The 20,931-nt window shown below is 39.2% G+C and overlaps 1 pseudogene; it reads right to left on the reverse strand.

Moving 5' to 3' along the window:
• Positions 1-18,790, reverse strand: part of LOC133756568 (5'-nucleotidase domain-containing protein 1-like) — a 60,153-nt pseudogene extending 41,363 nt beyond the window's left edge.
• Between the last annotated feature and the right edge of the window lie 2,141 nt (positions 18,791-20,931).

A 20,931-nucleotide genomic window follows, 5' to 3' on the forward strand; every position in this document is an offset into this window, starting at 1 on the left:
TCAATGCATCTTTTGCAGCACAATTGTTACGAATTTTCAATTTATTTTTAAATCTATTTTTATAGCTGCCACTTCTACAGTGTGGCAAGCTTTTTTCCCCCTTAACTTAAAAAAACATCATTTCTGAAAGAAAGCTGTTCTGAAATATGGCTTTTTCAGCAAACTGAACACCCACACAACCAAGACAGGATGACAGAAGTTAGAAGTTAGGTGGAAAAGATCCATAAGGCCATCTTTGCAAATACAAAGATGTGTGTGCAGTCATATCTGAGTTTACATAACTTCCAGTTTAATCTTAGAAAATGTTATCTCCATTATATGTTCAGATATTTATATATTTTGCTGGAACATTAGGAGTTTCGCTGACAGTTCACATTTTAGAATATCAGCCTGATGGAGTCCAAAGTCGTTTTGCCTTTTTTTCAAAGATTTATTTATTTATTTGAAAGGCAGAGTTACAGAGAGTTAGAAGCAGAGGGAAGTCTTCCATCTGCTGGTTCACTCCCCAGAAGGCCACAACGGTTGGAGCTGCGTCGATCTGAAGCCAGGAGCCAGGAGCCTCCTCCAGGTCTCCCGTGCTAGTGCAGGGGCCCAAGAACCTGGGCCATCCTCCACTGCCTTCCCAGGCCATAGCAGAGAGCTGGATTGGAAGAGGAGCAGCTGGGACTAGAACAAGCATCCATATGGGATGCCAGCACTGCTGGCGGCGGCTTTACCCACTGTGCCACAGTGCCGGCCCCCATTTTGCCTTTTAAACCCTTTTGTTGTTGTTGTTGTTGTTTTTAGGAGTAGTGTTCTCATATATTGCTTCATGAAAAATCAAGTTAATCACTTAAATGACAATAATCGTTTATTTTTATTTCGTTGTGTGTGGCAGAGAACCTCAGATTGGCTAGGCAGATCTTATTTGGAGAATCTCATGTACGTCGGTCAGATGGGGTGGCTGCAGGATTAACCTAAAACATTTCTCTTACACTCATGGCTACTTGATGGAACTGCATCTAGAGCTTCTAGGAGGAACACTTAGAATGACTTCCCTCCAGAGGAAGGGACTGAATCCCATGAGCAAGTATCCCAAAATAGAGGGAACGCAGTATGACCTCGCCTCAAAAGTTACAGAGTGCACCATTTTCCAGTCTCAAAGAACCACCAAGTGTAGGTTAGATAAGGAAAGGAATTAAGACAAGGAGTAGGAAAGGTGGGAACATTGATCCCACTCATGCACGAGAGTGGCAAAGTCATATTGTGAGAACATCTGAAATGTGAGACTACATCTTTGGAAAATCCAGTCTTCCACAAGTAGTTATTTAATCAACTATTTTTTTAAAGGAAATAAAATTTTAAAATGTTCAATTTAGATACCAGTTTCAATCTCTTTTCATATGAAACTGTATATAGTTGCCAGTAATTGGTCTAGAAAAGTCCACAGCTCTTCAGGTAACTTATTTTAGCTTTGTGTTTCTAATCACTGCCTTTAATTTAGAAGCTGCCAATGAAAATGTAGATGTTTGATCATCTGCACACCCTGTGTTTGAATAGTGGGCTCTAATCACACATCTGGGCCAGCTCGCCAAGAGCTATATGAACTTGAATGTCATTTGACTTCCCTGGGTTTAACTATGGTTAAAATTCTCCCCAAATTCTCTTTGAGCTCTAATGTTCTAGAATTCTGACTCTTGTATTTGCAAGCCTGAAATTCTATTTTCATCTGCTAAATAAACACCATTACCAGTACCACCAGATAATTATCTTAATGAATATTCATGTTTATTTTTCTATTTTGAATGACATGGAAAACCATGAAATCAATTCCTATCACATGCTCCCGTATCACAAATAAAAGGACTGTGTTTCTTCTTAGAATTGAGTTTATCCAAATTACACATTATTTTTTTCTTTTTCTTTACCCTAGAATAGTCCCATCAAGCTACAGAAGCTTTCTCATAAAAATAGTAATACTCTTCCAACAATGCATTCTTACTGGGCTTGTTGGAAATATTTTTCTTTATCTGTGGTCTAATCTGTGGTCACATGAAGAAAAGAAAATCTGGTTATGTCAGAATCATGAATTCACTTGGGAAGCTGGTTGATAGTATATGGAGCATTCACAACACAATAGTAGCCATGTGGATTTATAAATTAACATGCAGCTCAAATCTCCAAAACATCCACTAAACCTACCTAGACTGATGTCCAGTACTGGGAGATGGCGTAACAGTGGTTAACACTGGTCCCTAAGGTCATCCACCAGTAATATTTTATTATTTGTTTCAGTTATCCTGAAGAATATATTTGGTTAAGCATTAAGATCTTGGGGCTGGTGTCATCGCTTAGCTGATTAAGCCACTGCCTGTAATGCTAATATATTTTAAGGTACCCAGTTCAAGTCTTGGCTGCTCCATTTCTGATTTAGCTGCCTACTACCATGCCTGGAAAGCACTGGAAACTCCTGCCAGCCATATGGGAAACCTAGATGGAGCTCCAGACTCCTGGCTTCAGCCATTGGAGCTATTTGGGGTATGACCCAACAGAGGGAAGATCTGTCTCTACCTATGCTTCTGTAACTCTGTCTTTCAAATAAATAAAATGAATCTGAAAAAATTCCCTTTATTACAATTGTGAGAGTTTAATTAACACTTTCCAAGATCTCCTAATTTTCCTCTATGTTCCCAGTTAAGAAAATGTCCTTACTCCCCAGTGTTATTAACAAGATAACTTTTCTCCACTCCCACAATCTTTTCTCTCATATGCTACTAAGTTTTTCTTCTAGTCTAAATTGAAATTGCAAACCTGGACAAAATCCCCTGGGGATGTATCTGCATATATATATATATATATATATATATATATATATATATATTGCTCTACTTACAAGTACATGTACTGACACATACAAGATAGCAGAGAAACTTTGCTTATTTCTCCAAGCCTTAGTCACTGTCCTTTGGTAATTGTAGCATCAGTGGTGACTATGTCTTCTTTCTCATGAAAGCCAAACCAGAAATGACTGAAGGACTCTTTAGCCCCGGCTCTCCAGAAGCTGCTAGCGGAGGTCAAGTGCCCTGCTGGAGGGCCACAAAAAGACAATGAAAACGCAAGCTATGAAGTCCCTCCTCCTTTGCACCACCATAATCGTGCTCCTGAGGGAGAAAGTCCAAGGATTTGCTGGTATTTCTCCCCATCCCTCATGTGTCAGCGCTCCTTGTAAGGACAACATTTCTAAAGGTGGCTTGAGACACAAGGGATGCACACTGAAAATGCCCCTGTGCTCATCACAGCCTGTCATCTAAACTAGCAATTGGGAAGTGGTTGGACCCAATGCCCTATCATTGTACACAGCTTACTTAATAATCTCATCCAAAAATATTAGTCCAGGGAAAGCAAGATAAGGGATGTGACTGCTCTGTTTCTAGTAGTATGTCACATACTGTACAGGAAGGTCATCCTACCCCCTAGAGCACACACTGCACAGTACCCTTGCTATTAAAGGGAGTTCAGGTGCCCACATGTACCGTTGCAACCCGAACCTGTTTTTCTCCTGTGCTGGGAAAAAAAAAAAAAAAATATATATATATATATATATATATAATTTTGGCATAGAAGAAAAGACTGCAAAATCAACCATCCACATTGTTCTTATGCTTCTCTGGCCCCCCGAAACCACCCTTTCTTTTTTTATTATTTGTTTATTTGATAAAATTTCAGACAGTGAGAGAGAGAGAGAGACAAAGGTCTTCCTTCCATTAGTTCACTCCCCAAATGGCCACGACTGACTGGAGCCACGCCAATCCGAAACCAGGAGCCAGCTGCTTCTTCTGGGTCTCCCACAGCGGTGCAGGGGCCCAAGCACCTGGGCCATCCTCCACTGCTTTCCTGGGCCACAGCAGAGAACTGGACTGGAAGAGGAGCAACCGCGACTAGAATCAGTGCCCATATGGGATGCCAGTGCCATAGGCGGAGGATTAACCTAGTGAGCCATGGCGCCAGCCCCTACCACCCTTTCTTTAAAAAGCCTTATGGTAACATGTTGACATGACTGGATTAAAAATTTCTTTTTCAACTATGAAGAGAATATTCACAGTATGGGATATTGTGCCAATAAGAAAAGAAACACATGAGTCTCCTGAGAAGCATGGTCAAAATAAAAACAGGAAAAGAAAATTAGAGGAAAGATACACATATACACATACACAGCCTATAATGACACTAATTAAAATCAAAAGTATGTTGGAATACACCAACAGGTCTGACTGATAGATTTCTTTAACATCAAATGCCTCGTGACAAGAAAAATAAAGAATATTTGGTAGTCTTGGGAATTGGCCAAAGTCCTGATAATCATCTCTTCTCATATAAAGCAAAACATTTCATTGTTTTTCTTGGTCTAGTGGAAGGAGATAATTTTAATATGATTGAAATTCAAAGGTATCTAATGGGGCTAGAATTTTGAAAAATAAAAATGGTATTGGAGATGGGACACTAGAGTGTTGACATCCTCTTCCTGGCAACTCTGGGGTGTTTCAGTGATGGAAGATATACTGGAACCCAGCCTGTTTAACCTATACTGGTAGCTAAATAGATGTCTTGTTCCTTGGAACTATAGGTCCGGGCCTGAGGTAGGAGATGAAGTCCCTCTTTGCTGGTGGCCAAACACACTCTTGCTCACCAAGACACAAGCACACACAAATCTTTCTGTGTGCAGGTAATGGGGAGTAGACAGTAAATCCATAGATCACAAGTAGTCATTATAGTACTTGTCTTCCTAGTACTAAGAATACTTTGTGCAAAGTTTCAGATGAAGTAGGGTGTAACATTTACTTTATAAATGTCAAAATTGTCAGAGTTTGTATTCTTGGATGGGTTTGTGTATTTCTTGCTTTTAAGCTGCAAACTGTCTTAAATATGCCTTTAATAGTCTATTTTAGCATGGTAGATGGAGATATGTGGTAAGCACGCTGAAGTGAGAATTATCACTCAGAATTTGAAAAATTTTATTTAGTAAAACTTGTTAAGTAACTGTATTTGCTGGCCTATGTCTACAAGATGATTTCATATCATTTTTAAGATTATTTATTCATTTTTTGAGGGGAAGAAAGAGCAGTCACATTAGCTCATCTACTTTTCAAAAGCCCACCAAAGTTGGTGCTAGGCCAGGCCAAAGGCAGGAGTCAGGATCTTACTTCTGGTACCCAACACGGAGGCAGGAACCCAAATACTTGAGCCAGTATCATTGCCTCTCAAGATCTGCATTATCAGGAAGTTGGGTCAGGAGCCATAGGCAGGTGACAAATGCAGGTACTTTGATAAGAATCACAGACTTCTTAACTGACATTTTCACAGCTAGGCTGATTGCCTGCTCCTCGCATCAGCTTTTAAGGCCCGCATGTCTTTTTCCTCGATAGCACAATGTCACCCTCTTCAGAGGACTCAATAGCAAATGGTCTCCCTTAGGAGACTGGGCAGAACGAGTCTGTTGGCTGCAGTGCATCGTCAATGTCTCTGTCTTATTTTCCAGCTCCTGCTCCTATTGTCCATTATCTCTGGCTATGAATCTTCACACAGACTCACAGATGTGGTTGATGGGCCATTGTGAGAACGCCATTATAAACATCAAAGTAGTAGCTCAACGTTTTCAAAGCTTCCAGGCTCTCGGTTGTCACAGTAATCCAGTTCTCTGAAGAACTGTGCCCAATGAAGTGCTCTCTATCACTCTTCAGCCTTCTGGTGAAGATCGAGTGTGAGAGTGGCGTGCCCTCCTACTATCTCCCCTTCAGCTCTGGCTGAGCTCCCTCCACAGTTTTTCTTCAAGACAGTTCTTTTCTCTTCAGTGAAAATGTTTTCCTCCTCCTGGCAAGAAATTTTAGAATCTCCACAAAACTGCAATCTCCATTTAGGCTTTGGGCTTTTCCTTAACTGTACTTAACCAAAACAAAGTAACTCAACCCTCCCCATTCCCTGCATGCACACATACACATACACATACACATACATACAAAAAGATTGTAATCCTTTTATTTTGACAGGCAGAGTTAGTGAGAGAGAGAGAGAGACAGAGAGAAAGGTCTACCTTCCATTGGTTCACCCCCCAAATGGCTGCTACAGTCAGCGCACTGTGGCCGGCGCACTGCGCCGGTCCGAAGCCAGGAGCCAGGTGCTTCCTCCTGGTCTCCCATGTGGGTGCAGGGCCCAAGGACTTGGGCCATTCTCCACTGCCTTCCCGGGCCACAGCAGAGAGCTGGACTGGAAGAGGGGCAACTGGGACAGAATCCGGCACCCCGACCAGGACTAGAACCCGGAGTGCTGGCGCCGCAGGCAGAGAATTAGCCTAGTGAGCTGCAGTGCCAGCCGAGATTGTAATCCTTTACCTAAAATGGCATCTAAAGAAAAAGGACTTCCAGTCTCTAGCTCTTACATATAAAAAATAACTGGCATTTTTCTCTTTTCCTCCCAAATTCTACCCCGAGTCCATCAAATGTTTTGGTTTAATTAAAGCTACATACAAAGTACTATTGTTTCTCTCCTTGGCAGTCTCTGGAAACACATGATCTAGAATCAGGATTTAGCCCTTTAGTGATGACAGTGAGTGCTGAAATGATAGATCTTTCCACACTCTATAAATAATGCCTATTTAATGTATGCAAAGCATCAGACCTGGAGATACCTGTGACTCATGGGCTGTAGTCTTAAAGAAAAAGGAGGCCTGTCTATCAACAAATCAATTATAAAGCCATCTGTGGATAACTGTTTCACCGAGAAAAGAAGAGAATAATTGAAGTTTTACAAATTCATAAATAGGGGCCAATGCTATGGCATAGTGGGTAAAGCTGCCACCTGCAGTGCTGGCATACCATATGGGTGCTGGTTCTAGTCCCAGCTGCTCCACTTCTGATGCAGGTCTCTGCTATGGCCTGGGAAAGCAGTAGAAGATGGCCCAAAGCCTTGGGCCCCTGCACCCGTGAGGGAGACCCTGAAGAATCTTCTGGCTTCTGGCTTCCGATCGGCACATCTTCAGCCATTGTGGCCAGTTGGGGAGTGAACCAGCGGATGGAAGACCTCTCTCTCTCTCTCTCTCTCTCCCCCTGCTAAGGAAGAATATTGTGAAGACTGAAGATGGTTAATTGAGATAATCAAGTTATTGAAACACCTGACCAACTGGCCATTGAATTAAGTTTTGGAATAGAGCAATAATATTATCAGAGTTGGTTCTGAAAAAAATATAAAACCTCAGGACTAAGAAATGATTTATAATCTTAAGATAGAGAAAACGAGAGGAGAAAAATGCATGATTGTTTATCAGTTGTTAAAGAGCCAGTGACAAATACTAGAGACTCACAGCCCATCTAGGTTTGCCAAGTGACACTCGATCAAAACTATTATCAGGAAATGTGTACTCATCCCTGTTTAGTTCAAGTTCCAAATATCCATTTCTTTGCTCTCAGGAACAGAGCAAAGATGAATGTTGTGTTGAATAAACTTCATTTCAAGACAAATGACTTTACTTCAAGGAGTCTGTTTTCTCCAAATGGTCTCATTGTTTATATAATAACAATCATGAGTTGTGCTGGTGTGATTCAGGATGGACTTGTTTTTCGATATAATATCTTGAACCATATTGCAGTAGCCTGGAAATGTTTTCAGAAATGATTATCCCTTCAAATCTAGAAATATGCCTGTTGGCCCTGAACTCTGAGACCAGCTGAAAAATTACAAATGAATTGCAAATTATCATTCACAGAAACAATTAGGGTGATCATGCCATAGTCAAGTTATGAGTCTTGCGTTGAACAACTCACTCTCCCTGATGGCTTAATTATATGACCAAGTCAAAAGAAAGTTGCCAACAGTAAAATGAAGAATCTCTTCCCCTAAAATCAAAATTATTGGATGTGGGAGTGCAGGAAGGTGAAAGTAGCTGATTTATTGACACATAATTTTCCCTCCTTACTAAATTACCCGAGCTGCACATAACTTCAGAAAAGTTTAATTCCAAAACCTCTTCACCATAATAAAGTCACTGGATATATAATCTGTGAATGTTGCCTAATGATTAATTGAAGCCACACACACTCAGCATTTATTTAGATGCTGAAAGCATCAACTGTTAGTCTTCAGAGATTTATTGGTACTCTTACAGCTTTTTTATAGCAAAAAAATATATATGAATACATTTTCCGTGTAGCTATGGTGTGGTTTTACTGGTGCTTTATGGAGCAGATACTTTGTTTAATTGAGAAAACTCACATTCACATATCCAGGGACAGCAAACCATAGCATATGGACCAAATATGGCCCTGATGCCCATTTACGTGTTGGACCTCTCAGTTGTAGAGATGCCCACTTGCTCGAGAGGACGCCCAAAAATCCAGACTCCAGACCAGTTGATGCAAAAAGCATGAGGTATTTATTGTACGTTTGCGCAAACGGGCCCCCACCTAAGGCGGTGAGGAGCCCTGAGCGGCAGTTTCACACAGGTTATATAGTCAACAAATTAGCATATGGGATTGGCCGGTTCGGAGGGACAATTAGCATACCGGAGAGTGCTGAGGAGAGTGCTGAGGGAACCAGCTGAAGAGAATGCTGAGGAGAGTGCTGAGGGAACCAGCTGAGGAGAATGCTGAGGAGAGTACTGAGACTCTCCGAAGGGGAGTGGCAGCTCTGCTCTGGGCATGCCTAGAGGTTCTCTAAAGGGGATAGACTTTTCCTTCCCAGAGAACGTGCCCGCTGGACCCTGGGGAACATCTAACCTCTTAAGAAGCCCCTGATATCTGCCCAGGCCTAGTTTCTTGTCCCTCTCCCCCATAAGGGTCCTTCATACGTAGAGCCTGAGAGCTATGTATGGCTTTTATATTTTTAATGATTGGAAAAATATAAAAAAAGAATTATTTTTGTGACTTACAAAAATGAAACAAAATTCAAATTTCAACATCTATAAATAAAGTATTGGTGTTGGCGCTGTGGCACAATAGGTTATCCTCTGCCTACGGCTCTGACATCCCATATGGATACTGGTTCTAGTCCCAGCTGCTCCTCTTCCAATCCAGTTCTCTGCTATGGCCAGGGAAAGCAGTAAAAGATGGCTCAAGTGTTTGGGCCCCTGTAGCTGTGTGGGAGACCCAAAGGAAGCTCCTTGCTCCTGGCTTCAGATTGGCACAGTTGCAGCTGTTGAGGCCTTCTGGGGAGTGAACCAGAAGAAGGAAGACCTTTCTGTCTCTCCCTCTCACTGTCTGTAACTCTACTTCTCAAGTAAATAAATAAAAATCTTTAAAAAAAAATACAGCATTATTGGAACATAGTCACACCCATTCATTTGTGTGGCTGCTTTTGAGCTCCATAGAAGCAGAGTTGAATTGTTGAAACAGAGATTGTATGACCCATGAAGGCAAAAATATTTACTCTCTGGGCCTTAACAGAAAAGGTTTGCTGAACCTGTTTTACAGCATTCCTGGAACAAAAAATCAAGAGTCACTTTGTTGGATTTTTTTTTTTAAATCCAAGGAGTTTTTAAAAATCATATTTATCTACCAGAGAGCAAAAGTTTCCCTTAACGAGTGTTTGGTTTATGTGACAGTAATGCCAGAATTCTCACATGGGTACCTGAAAGTATGTGATTTTGAATTATGCAGCAAAATACTGGGTGAGTAAGTAAAATAATACATGAAAGGATACCATGTGGGCCTGAAATCCCGGCAAGGCTTAAGAAAATATACTGAGTTACAGAATGCGTGCCTGTTTGTCTTTCTTTCTGGCAGGCATGTAAAACTGAACTATTTATAATGAGTCAGGCAATGGATAAATGGGTGTTAGCTAGAGAACTACCTTAGAAAATAATGGGCATTGTTATTTACAGAGTGAGGGGCCAGGGAAAAGTCTACCTTGAATGTACCAGAGTAGAAAAACATCAAAGAAAGGGAATATAAAAAATACTTGAAAGCATAAGAGGGCATGGTTAATGCCCCAACTTGAAAAGATTTTGTTTTAAACTAACTCTGATGACATAAGTGTCCCTCTCTCAAAATAATACTACTTCAGTCCTCTAATCTGGTACCTTAAATCCCTATCAAGATATGACTAGTGTTTCCAGTGTATTTTTGAGGCATTTATCTGACAGATTTATAATAATTACATTCAGACAATGACCAATTAGAAGTCATAGAAGTCAATTTAAATCCCCCCATCCCTGGTGGTATAAGTAGAAGAGAAAACAAACAGTTTGGGGTGTCTGGTTTTGTGCACTGTTCCTTTTGGATGAAGAGAACAGGGCCAGTGTGAATGGCTGTGGGCTGCCTTGGCAGCTTGCTGATTTGCTGGCATCACAGTACAAATCAAAGGAGCAAATAAAATCACTGCTGCTGTGAACAGAGATGCAGAGCGCAGAGGGCGTCGTTTGCAGTCTTCCAACGTGACACAGTCTCACTTGGGCTTCTAGAATCCTCTGGACACAGCAATTTGAGCACATTTTAATGTACATCACCAAAATTGATCCTTTCCTTTTTAAGTCAAAGGACCAGCTCTGCACAGCAGCACGTGGATCCTCAGGTGTCTGAACAATGTCTCTCCAGTACAGCTGAAAGTACAGAATCAGACATGCCGCTGTTGGGGACAACTGTTGCTTTCAGGCCAGCAACACGTTATTGCTTTGCTTCCACAGCATAGCCATTGGCTGTGTCACTCCCTTAGTTATGTGGCTGTATCTGGTTTTGATTTGATTGCCCTAATTTATTCCTTTGGTCCATCAACTTTGAGCAGCTGCTCTAAGATTCACTCAGACTTTTCTTGCTATCTTCCATCCTTGCATACAGTTCTATTATCAGAGTATTGATAAAAAAGAAAACCATGTTCCTAACTGGAATTACATTGAGTCTGGTTGATCTGGTTCTCACATGTACACTTTCCCTACGTTGATTCTACCATTATTCTAAGGGCTTGACTTGGTTTTCATAGTTATTTTCAATAATTGAACAACCAACATACTATAATTTAGCAATTCATTTTTTAGCTGTTGGTTAACTTTCTTTAGGTATAACCGCTCAAAGTCTTAATTTCCCACTCACATGCTCAGTTAGAGCCTTCACTTAAAGTCATTATTTTATTGTGTGAGCCACTAACATTTTTAGCAATGGTAGAAAATTGGCAATCGCCAACGAAAATGTAATGAAGATGAGAAAGAAAGCAATAATAATGGATGAAATAGTGCTTGAAGTTGGCAATCGATGAAAAGTACTAAAGAACATCGTTTGTGCTGAACACAAAAGTAAAGTGGTAAGTCTAGTGAATAGAATAAGATTCTCTATTGGCAGCTTTATGTGAAATGTAGAAGTATAAAGTATCAGAAGGTACATCATTTCATTTTAGAACCACTCAATATAAAGAGTAGTGATTAAAAAATTTTAACCCTCATTTTATTGCACCGTAAACTCTAAAGCAACACCTTATCAAGAATCTACTTTTTAGCAAAGTGTTAAATATCACATTAATGGCTAAGAATTATCTACATGAAGAGAACAAATACAAGAACTGAAAGAGTCATTATGAAATCTTTTCAACTAATCAATTGAAAAATGGCAGACATTGTGAATAGGTAACTAAACAACTGTTTTGCAATGTTTAATGCATATTAAATATGTACTCAGAAACTATGACAATAAACTTGTAAGCACAAGCACAGGATTTGGAATAAAGAGGTCAGTGTGATTTTTGCACACGTGACTTGAATATTTGAAATCTTGATTTTCTTAATTTGAAAGTGAGATTGGTGGTTGTGTTGTGGCACAGCAGGATAAGCTGTTACCTTCAGGGTAGGCATCCCATGTGAGTACCCATTAAGTCCCGGCAGTTCTACTGCTAATGTGTCTGGGAAAGGAGTGGAAGAGAGAAGACCTGGATGGAGTTCCAGGCTTCTGGCTTCCTCCTGGCCCAGCCCTAGCCATTGTGGCCATTTGGGGAGTGAACTATGGGAAAGAAGACCTCTTCCTGTCCTTCCTCTTTCTCTGTAATTCTACCTTTCAAATAAATAAGTAAATCTTAAAGAGGAAGATGATGAAGAGGAAGAAGCAACAGCAGAAAGCATGGATAGAACTATTGGCTATTACAGAGTTTAGGGAAATGAGATACATATATGCAATATATTTAGAATTACAAGTTGGGAATTACAAGTAAGAATGAATTGAGTTTGATAGACTGCTTTTGATGCCACTATTGATAGCTAACAATTTGCTATGTACACCAGTTCCTTAGCCTCCCGACTTCAGCTGGCCCAGGCCCAACCATTCAGGGATTTGAAGAGTGAATCATCAGATGGGAACACTCCCTCAAATAAATATTCAAAAAGTTAAAAAGCTCTTCAGTTTATCACTTTATGTTGCTTTCAATCAGCATTTCCCCATTATGTATCTCACTAGGATGCAGTCAATTCACTCGTGTTCATTGAATTGTTATCTCTGTCACAATCTGAGCTCTTTTTCAGAATAGTGTATCACTTCAACCCCAGGGTTAACATATTTTAATCCCAAATTATTTTTTTATCTGATCATAACTTGCCAACTTGCATTCTCTTTACTTACCTACTAACATTTTATGTTATTTTTCGGTAGCATTTTGGGTGTTATCTGTACATCCTATATGAGGATATTGGTTTTAACTCTATATAAAAGGTTCCATGTTGTTTCTTAATTAGAAACATTTAACCCATTTGTACTTTTCTTAAAACAAACATTGAATCTTTTCTCTGTCACTTTGTTCTATTGTTCCTGGATTGTTTTTATTTTGTCCCACCCCCATTTTTTCTTTCTAGATAATTCTTTATTCTTTGTTATAAGAACTATTCTTTTTATCTCTTTATTTTAATTTTTCCAATTGTCAATGCTATTTACTCTATTGTTCATTTTACTGGTATTTAACATTGTAGTTTGTAAAAACAGCTAAAATTGTTATTCTCTAGTATCTAGACATAAATATGAAATGCTACATTTATTCTAGCTGGTGCCACGGCTCACTAGGATAATCCTCCGCCTCGGCACCGGCACCCCAGGTTCTAGTCCCGGTTGGGGTGCCGGATTCTGTCCCGGTTGCTCCTCTTCCAGTCCAGCTCTCTGCTGTGGCCAGGGAGTGCAGTGGAGGATGGCCCAAGTGCTTGGGCCCTGCACCCACATGGGAGACCAAGAGGAAGCACCTGGCTCCTGGCTTTGGATTGGCACAGTGCGCCGGCCATAGCGGCCATTTAGGGGGTTAACCAATGGAAGGAATACCTTTTTCTCTGTCTCTCTCTCTCACTGTCTAACTCTGCCTGTCAAAAAACAAAATAAAAACATGTTTATTCCTCCTCTCTTGAATTTTCTTGAATTTTATTTCTCCTCTCTTGAATTTTCAATTTTAGTGCAATTATTTTAAATAGAGATAATTATTTTACACAAATAAGTTCTCTTTAACATTTACATACAGTTTTATAACTGAAAAGAGAAAGATTTTGCTCATTCCCTCTGTTCTGTATTTTTATAGATTAACAGGTTGCTGATGGTGGGGGAGATGCCCAAAACCACAGTTGCACTCATAACTGGAATCATGTCTTTGTTGGTGTGAATCTTCAGGCAAATACTTTTGGTCATGCAGAGAAAATTCATTCTGTTGTATGGTTCCTAGCATTTCACAATATGCATCGATGACAGTTTGTAACTTTATAAATTCTTGGGGCACCATTTTCCATCAAAGCCCTCTGTACTTTATATCATTGTCATCAACCCATCACCAGTAAATTCATCAGATGTCAAGCTGAATTCCCTTTTATCTAACTTGATCACCATGGCATTGCTAACCATCTATTTTATCAAAGTGTACACCTGATTATTATGTTTTCTGGTGACTCATCATCATCAACCTCCCAACACACACACACACACACACTTTCACACTCCAACTGGTAATAAAATGCTCATTCATTTACATAACAGATTTTTAAAGTGTGAATAAAATGTCCATTTGTAGGAGTAAAGAATATAGAGGCACAATATCTTCCTTAAGATGATCACAAACAATGCAGTGAAGGAGCAGGTGATGACAGAGATGTCTGAAGAGCCACCCTCCAGTACAGCAGGAGATGGGGGGAGGGGTGATTATTTCAGATAAGCAGATTCTTTCTCTCTTCACACAGGATGGCCAGTAGCTAGTTAGTATGTCCCTGTCTTTTACTGGGAGAATTTAGCAATCTTTTAAAGGAGACTCTCTCAGTCTTTTAATTTATTTGTGATAGAGATGGAGACAGAAAGAGAGAGAGAGAGAGAGAGAGAGAGAGAGGTGCCTACAGACAGCAGAGCTTCCATGCTCTGGTTTACTCCCCAGTGCCTGCAATGGTCAGGCATCAGGAAGGAGCCAGATATTGAATGTAGGAATTCCAATGCAGCATGCAGACATCCTACCTGGCATCTTAACCACTATGCTAAATTCCTGCCCCTCTGCCTCAGTCCTTTCCCTGAAAATCCAGTCTCAGTTGTCACCAAAGCTGTTTTTTCCAAAGCCTTAATAAGTTTAGTCACATCTCTGCTGAAAGTCTTTGATTTCCCACTGGCAAAGATTCTGTCTTCCTTTTATGTATTTTTAAAAGGTTTGTGTATGTATTTGAAAGGCCAGAGTGACAAGAAAAAAAGGAGAGAGAGAGAGAGAGAGAGAAAGAGAGAGAGAGAGAGAGAGAGAGATGGAGATCCTCCATCCTCTGATTCAGAAGCTAGAGCTAAGCCAGGCCAAAGACAGGAGCCTTGAACTCAATCCCAGTCACCTACATGGGTGACAGGAACCCAAGCGCTTGAGTCATCACCTGCTGCCTTTCAGAGTGCAAATCAGCAGGAAGCTGCATCTGAAGCAGAGGCAGGACTCAATCCCAGGTACTCCAACATGGGATGAAGGTATTCCATGCAGTGGCTCAAGCCACTGCACGTCAATGGCCACTTTCTTTCTTGCTTGCTTGCTTTCTTGCTTTCTTGCTTGCTTTCTTGCTTTCTATTCTTTTGAGCAAAGCAAGATTTATTTAAGTTGGAAACCTCCCGCAGCTGCAGTCAGGAGGGGGCTCCAAGAGAGAAAGACCTGAAAAACTTGTCAAAGTGGTCAAAGTGCTGTCGTTTAAGCACAATGCAGGTGAGCAGAATAACAGCTAACAATCAGAGGGCAGGGACAAACCCATCAGAAGGCCAGAATTGTAGGTCTGTCTAGAGGCTGTTCATGATAAGGCAGAAATGCCATCAGAAAGGTGGGATTGATAAATTCTTTCTATTCTCATAATAACACTGAAAACTCAAAGGGGTAGGATTACTACTTCCTTGCTATGTATTTATTTTTAATTGTGTATTATATCTAAGTTTTAACAGACAAAATGTACATATTTATACATATTACATGATGTTTGGGTTCATAAAAACATTGTATAATATACAATTAGGATAAAATATTTATTTAACATTTAATATTTCTTTATGATGAAAAATATCCAAAACTACCTTTTACCTAGCACTTAGTGAGAGTCAAAAAGTATAAAAGATACTATATTGGATATGGTCTAATTTAAGCCTCATAAAACATTGTGGAAAAATAAATATTGTCCCTATTTTAAGATACTGAGTGGTTAAGTACTTGCATGTGCTCAAGGTGCTAGTTGGTAACTGGGAGATTTGTAACCTAAATGCAATATCTCTGACTCAACAGCCCAAACTTAATCACCGTATTGTAATATTTAATCACTTTATTGTAATACTGGGCAATAGGTTAAGAGGAAAGTTGTGTTCTATACTGGCTTTCCACAACTCATTGAGTAAATTTATAACTAATTTAACTCTTAGAATCAGTTTTCTTCTCTGTGAAAGTAGGAGAAGGAACTAGTGCATTTTTAAAGATTCCTTCTTTTCCAACATACTGCATATGTTTGTAGGCTTTGGGCAATTCTTAAATGTACAAGAGCTGTAGTCCTCAGACTTCTTCAATCCTAACTTTCATTTTTTTAAAAATTGAAATCAAATTTAATTAATAACTTTAAATATTAGAGTTTCCCTCCCAAATTATGGAAACTAGTAACAAGGAATAAGAGTTTGTTGAGTAGTGTTGAGTGTTGGAAGTCCACAGTGCAATGTATTATCCAGGACTGCTTTTTCGTACTAACAACCAATTTTTAATCCTATTGACAGTGCATGCCTTAAAGTTATTAACAATGAGTTAAATAGCTTTTAACATTATTGGGGTAGGGGAACCTAATGGGTGACATCAGAGGTTGAGTTAGTGGCCTTGATACTATGTCCCATATTGGCTGTATGCTCTCAGAATAAATCATGCTTCTTTATTTCCTTGCTTTGGAAAACACAGAATAGCAAGAAACCTAATAGCTTGGAAAAGTAATTAACCTCACTGGACTCAAAGTTCTTGGATATAAATTGAAGAAATTGGCACAGATCAGTTATTCTCAATTCTGGCTGCTCTTCGCTGGGGCATATAAAAATACATATCAATTCTCAGCTACTATCTACCAAGACCAATGAAACCAATATCTGAAGGATATGTTCTGTCCAGTGGTTCTCAAACCATAGAGTGAAACAGAGTCACTTGCAGGTCTTCTTAAAACATAGATCGCTGGACCCCTCTCCCAGAGTTTCTGATTTAGCAGGTTTGTAATGGGGCCCACAAATATTCATTATCAAGTTCTCAGTTCTTCCCTGCTATTCTATGCTACACTGTGCTACTGGTCTGGGACCAACACTCTGTGTAAATGTGTGTATGTGTGTTTATCCCCACATGTGAATTCTGGTCTCAGAATTGTTGGTTTAAAAATATCACCAAGGTGCTTTTTTAATTATAGGGCACTGAGACTTTAATGACAGTTTTTTTTTTATTTTATTTAATGTCTACAAATTGCATGAATTTATATATACAGATTTAGGAACATAGTGATACTTCCCACCCTACCCCTCCTCCAGCCTACGCTTCCATGCTTCTTCCTTACTCCCTCTCCTATTCCCACTCTTTTATTTTTTTAAAAGCTCTATTTTCAGTTACTTTATACTTGTAAGATTGACCACACACTAAGTAAAGAGTTAGACAAATACTAAGAAGAAAAAAAACACTGTTCCTCAACAGTGGAGACAAGGGCTCTAAACAATCACTGAATCTCAAAATGTCCATTTCACTCCTATATTATTACATTTTATTGACAGCTTTTAAATATCATAATGATGTATGTAAAAAGGAGATCAATAAACAAATATTAATTTCTTGGTTGATTTTTATTAAAGTTTGTTCCTCCATACATGCACAGTGTTTTTTGAAAATGAACATTTTTTATATTGCACTTGCTGCATATATGGTATTTTATTTTTCAGTAAAGATAATCTATTTGGCTGGCAGTGTCTCATTCGTTAAGACTGTTGGTCCACTGCCAATGGTCTAACAAACCAATGGATAGTATCCAGATGTTTTTGGATTGTTTGAGAAGAATCTTTTAAATGTATAGTCTATGGGGTACTTCTGCAGTTGCTTCAATACTTGGTATTGCAATACTGCTGTAAGTATTGATTCCTTAGAAGACAGTGTAACAAACAAGGAGTCTTCTGTATTTTCCAATCCCAAGACTGAATCGACAAAAAGCCCCATTTTTTAGATAAACTATTTAGAAGTTTTGTCTTTGGCCCCTCGTTTTTTCCTTTCTTCTCAAGAGACTCAGACACCTCAGGATTCTCACCTATTTCCTCTGAGTTTCTCCAGGAGAAACTGTCTCTTGATTCCCACAGCAATGGGCTGGAAAAACTCTAACTGCATGCTGTCCCCAAAGTAAACAACCATGGGTTCAGGTTTGCCAGACATTTCCTTCAGAAGTTCATAAAGGTAAACAATGTTCCCTTGGGAGAACCACCAGGATTAGCCAGAAATGGCAGCACCTCTGGCTCCCCTTCATTCGTGAGTGTCTGGAAAGACCTCTGACTTGGCGAATGGGAAAAGAAACCAGGTTTTAGTGCATTTAAAATCACGATGTCAACACAATCTTCAAAATTATTCTCAAGGATATATTTGCAGAGAAGTCCATGATAATCACTGTGAGAACTGGTAATTAACAAAAGAATTTTCCTAGCATTCTTGAGCTGTTCAGGATGCTTTCTTAGATTCGAGACAACTATGTAAATATATGCCTGGATCTCTCTCTCTCCCCTCTCTCTCTCTCTCTCCCTCTCCCTCTCTCTTTATTTCTGGAAAGTATGATCAACAGTTTTCCTTAAAAGCTGACATTTTAAAATTGTGTTGTAGACCAGTAGCTACATCCTCTCAAAAATCAAATGCTTTTTGATCACTGTTCTGTTTGTTAAGGAGTCCACCACCCTGACACATAGAAGAGCTTCTGGCAGGTCAAAGTAGTTATCATAAAAATAACAAATTCATGAGCAGAAAGGCATGCCAGTGTGTGACACAAAGAGTTTCCATCTCTTCCATGCCATGTGCCTCTACCAGTGCCTTTGATTCCTGGGGCTTGCCCTGAGCACAGTACCATTAACTGCAATTTTAATGGATGCCCCATCTTCCAGACCTAATGCCAAATTCTTGCAACAGAAATCATAATCCTCTGGGGTTACAGTGAGCAATTCCATACAATACCCCCTCTCCCTAACTAGGAACTGAACAAAGATATTATAAATGGGTGGGTGCTTTGGGGAATGTTGTTGAAACACAGAGTGAGGTCCAGGTCTAAGCTGGCCATGTGGTAGGTGGCCAGGGAGAAGTACTGAGGCACAGTGGCAAGCAGAGCACTGGTGAGCATTTCTGCTGGGAAGCCCATCCTGACTTTCTATTTCTATAATAGCAAAATATGGACACAAATCTATGAACTTGTCTCATATTGACTTTAAAAAATATTTACTTATTTACTTGAAAGGAAGAGTGACAAAGAGGGAAAGGACAGAGAGAGAGAGAGAGAGAGAGAGAGAGAGAAAGGGAGAGGGAGAGGGAGAGGGAGAGGGAGAGGGAGAGGGAGAGGGAGGAAGGCAGACAAACATCATCTATCAGCTGGTTCATTCCCTGAGTGCCCACAACAGCTGGGGCTGGGCCAGTTTAAGTTATGAGCCATTCACTCCAATCATGTTTTCCACATGAGTGGTTGGGACCCAAATACTTGAGTCATCATCTGCTGTCTCCCAGGTGCCTTAGCAGGAAGCTGGATCAGAATCAGAGTCAGGACTCAATCCCAGACACTCTAATATGACATGCAGTTGTCCCAAGTTGGGGGTTAACCTGCTATGCCACAATGCCAATCCCCTCATATTGAGATTTGATTTGAGAAATATCATTGGTTTCATGTTGCTTGTGAAATAAAGCCTGATAGACTTCCTAATTCTATATAAGTTGATCACCTCTACACAATTAGTATGAGACATTATATAGTAACCAAGAAAGAGAACTTCTAAAATTATTAACTCTTAAAAAAGCAGAGTTAAAATAGCCCATAAAAATTTTCCCCATATATAAAAATTTGAGTAGGAATTAGAACAGCATCTATCTACTTTAATAAAATATGATGGTTATTGGTAAAAATTTCAAACTATTTTTCTATTTTCCTCTTAAACTTTCTAAATTATTAAAAATATGCACAGGAGTATAATTTCATATATACATAATATACACTCATCATCCATCTTAAGATATAGAATATTAGATCTATCAGAGCCATCGATTGTGAACTGAAATTGATCACTTGGACTAATGAGATGGCATTGGTACATGCCACCTTGATGTGATTGGAAGGGGAGAGGGAACGGGAAAGGGGAGGGTTGTGGGTGGGAGGGAAGTTTTGGGAGGGGGAAGCCATTGTAACCCATAAGCTGTACTTTGGAAATTTATATTCATTAAATAAAAGTTTAAAAAAAAAGAAATAGAATATTAAAGAATCAGATTTAGTGTAGCAGTTAAGACAACCGTATCCCATACTGGAGTGCCTGGGTTTGATTCCCAGGTCCAACTCCTGATTCTAGGTTCCCGCTAAAGCAGACTCTGGGAAACAGCACTGATGGCTCAAGTATTTGTGTTCCTGTGACCCACATGGGAGACTAATCTTGCATTCCATGGCTCCTGGCTCCAACTTAGCCCAACTTCAGCTGTTGTAGGCATTTAGGGACTAAACTGACAGATTAGAGTATTTTCTACCTGCCTGTCTGTCTTTATCCCTCTTTCTGCCTCTCAAATTGGTTTTTAAAAAAATACTAGAATGTTTGTAGCATCTTTCAATTTGTGTTCCTTTCTCATATCATCTAATCATTGTCTTGATTTGGTTCCCAACCTGACTTTTTTATTAATTGTTCTCTTCATTTTAATTTTGTCCTTCATGTATATGCCAGCAATGTATACTGCATAATATACAATGTATAATACTGGTATTATACCAATATTGGTGTAATATTGGGATTATATCTGGGTATACAGCTATTAATATTGTCACTGATGAAAATATTGGTATAATATTGGTATTATAATAATATTGGTATTATGGTATAATATTCCATGATTCATTATTAATTCTGTTAATGTACCTATATGTTGTTTCTTCTTCCTTTTTTAATTTGCTATTACAAATTATGAATATTACTTGTTTCTTAGCACTATATGAAACAAATTCTCAAGAACTTACACACAGGGGAGAGGTGTTGCTAAATCTAAAGGTATGCACATTTCATCTCTACTAAGTCAGGTTAGTAAACAATGGTTTTATATATACATAAAAGAAAAATTTTGTGTTTATGCAATTTTTATTGGACATAATGGTTCATATTTAAATACATGTATAGAATATGTGATGATTAGATCAGGATAATCATTAAATCTCTCTCTTCAAATTTTGATCATTTGTTTATAGTAGAAAAATTTAAAATCCTCTCTACAAACTAAATACACAGTTAATTGTGGTTAGTCACGTTTATCCTACTGTAC

The sequence above is a fragment of the Lepus europaeus genome, chromosome 3 (assembly GCF_033115175.1).
Source record: "Lepus europaeus isolate LE1 chromosome 3, mLepTim1.pri, whole genome shotgun sequence".
In the NCBI taxonomy this organism is placed as follows: Eukaryota; Metazoa; Chordata; class Mammalia; order Lagomorpha; family Leporidae; genus Lepus; species Lepus europaeus.